The sequence below is a fragment of the Pongo abelii genome, chromosome 1 (assembly GCF_028885655.2).
Source record: "Pongo abelii isolate AG06213 chromosome 1, NHGRI_mPonAbe1-v2.0_pri, whole genome shotgun sequence".
Lineage (NCBI taxonomy): Eukaryota > Metazoa > Chordata > Mammalia > Primates > Hominidae > Pongo > Pongo abelii.
Window position 1 is genome coordinate 40,234,323 of NC_071985.2, and position 2,711 is coordinate 40,237,033.

The 2,711-nt window shown below is 38.4% G+C and overlaps 1 pseudogene; it reads left to right on the forward strand.

The window, feature by feature from the left end:
• The first annotated feature begins 1,922 nt into the window (after positions 1-1,922).
• On the forward strand, positions 1,923-2,363 carry LOC100434954 (ATP synthase F(0) complex subunit C2, mitochondrial-like; annotated as a pseudogene).
• Positions 2,364-2,711: the final 348 nt, after the last annotated feature.

A 2,711-nucleotide genomic window follows, 5' to 3' on the forward strand; every position in this document is an offset into this window, starting at 1 on the left:
AAATTAAAAACATTTGCTCATTGAATTAACTGTTACATAAATAAAAAGCAAAGAAACAGACTGGGGAGATATATTATCTCATGCATAGTAAAACCACCCAGTGAAACTAGATTAAAATGAAGAAGTTTGATGGGTTTCAAAGGGAAATAAAAATTGTTAAGGATACAACATAGAAATTGAGTGAAAGTTCTGTTACACATATAATTGTCAAACAATTAGCATACAGAATCTACTAAAAAATGTATCAAGAACTACCCAAACATCCATAAAAATGAATAAACTACAAGAAGATAAAGATAAAGAACAAGAAATGAAGAAAACCATAAAACAAAACATTCAACCTCATTAGTGGGTAAATGCTAATTGAAACCATAAGGAAATATTTCATATTCAATAGATTGGCAAAAATTTAAAAGTTTGACTACTTTAAGTTTGGCAAGGATGTGACTTCAATCAGAACTCTTATACACAGTATGTAAAAATGAAAATTGGTGCCAATTTTTTTTAACTTAGAATTATCCAGTTTACTTAAGAATACATATAGCTTTTGACCTAACAACTCTATTCCATGATACACACCTAGAGAAACTCTGGTCCATACCTCAAGCAGACATACATAGGAATGTTAATCCTAGCACTCCTTGTGATTTAAAAAAAAAATACTAGAAGCAATCCAAATGTCCATCAACAATAGAATAGATAATATATTGCTGAATAAATGGGATACTATATACCAGTAGAAATAAATGAACTATAGCAATATACAGCAACATAGATGAATCTCAGGAATATGAAATTGAACAAACAAAAAAGCAAGGCAAAGAAATACACTTTATATAATTCCACTTATATAAAGTTAAAAAACATGCAAGACTAAATAATATACTGTTTAGAAATAAGAAGATATGCCATAAAACAATAAAGAAAAACAGAAGATTGATAAACAGAAAAAACAGGTTCTAAGAGAATAGGGAAGTAGATGAGAGTGGTGACGGGGACACAGGAATTCCATGATGGGTAATGGGAATATTCTCTTTCAGACTGGTATATGAGTAGGTGGATGTACAAAAGTATACAGAAGTATATGTACATACTCATTTATATTCATTCAGTAGTGAATAAATATGAAAATACATCTCTCTCTCGGTAATGTTTATTGACCTCATGGTGTTCACCACAATTTTGGAAGTGGGAAATATGCCGTCTGAATCCCAGCTCATAGACCAGTTTATGCTTCACCCTTGTTCTCATCTTTGAGTCCTATTTCCTTTCCACTGCCTCCACTCTCCCTTATCAACATAAAAACAAATCCTATGACCAGTATTTGGGCATGATCAGGAAAAATGATAGGGAAGTACTTACAAATTAACTTAACGTTTTCTCTCCATGTGTTTGTTTTATGGTATGTTTATTTTTGAGGCTCTCATTAGTGGTTTAGTGGATCCTTTATAGAAACTGGCCAGCCAGCACTTGACAACTCATACTAGGGTGAAGGCTTTCGACTTCTTGGCCCCAGGGTGTACTCCTTAGCACCATAAGGGTCTTCTTTAGCATACAGCCTCAATAGATAAGGTGTACATAGTAAATAGGACAGTGAGAAAGAATGTATTATTAGCAATGTCCTAAGGGAATGTGGGTTATCCTACAAAGGAAACATAGGTTATCACTGAAGATCCCTGTTTCATAGATAAGGAAATACAGGGATTAGAAGATATAAAGGTGTTGTCCTGGATAATGAGTGGGTGGGGAATGTATGTCAAGAGGTACTGACAGCAGATATCTGCCTCTTAAAGAGGGTCAGTATGTACCATCCAATTTTATGTCTTCCTAATCATGCCCTCTCCCTGACCCCCCACTGTATGTTTAAACAGGAGAGTCCTCTCTGTCTTCTCTGCACTGGGAGCAGCTCTCCTGCCACAACCCCTCACCCCCCAAAAATGTATGCCTGCTCCAAATTCATCTCCACTCCCTCCTTGGTCAAGAGCACCTCACAGCTGCTGAGCCATCCACTATCTGCAGTGGTGTTGAAATGACCGGAGACAATGGCAGATGAGAGTCTCAGCAGCTTCGCAGTCTCACGTGCCCTTACCTCACTTGTCCCTAGCTGCAGTTTCCAAACCAGTGCCATTTCAAGGGACATAGACATGACAGCCAAGTTCATTGGGGCTGGGGCTACCATAGTTGGGGTGGCTGGCTCTGGGGCTGGGATTGGGACTGTATTTGGGAGACTCATCATTGGTTATGCCAGGAACGCTTCTCTGAAGCAATAGCTCTTCTCCTATGCCATTCTGGGCTTTGCCCTCTGGGAGGCTTTGGGGCTCTTTTGCCTGATGGTGGCCTTTTTCATCCTCTTCGCCATGTGAAGGAGCTGTCTCCACCTCCCATAGTTCTTTCTTCCATGTCTGGTGGACCCTGTGTGTTCCTTTTCCTATACCTCCCCAGGCAGCCTGGGGAACATGGTTGGCTAAGGGTTTGATGGAGAAAAGACAAATAAATACTGTATTAATAAAAAAAAAAAGTAAACAGGAGAATGAGACCAGCCTGCACCCCTGCTTGGGTAGTCAATGATATACTGGTACAGATAGTGGTAAAAAGAAAATAGCAGTGATGCCAGGGGAGTAGTAGAAAGTGGTAGAAATTATTACCAAGAGTGAGAAGGGGATTGTTCACCCACTACATTTCTTTGGACTTGTATATCTAGGAGTATGATA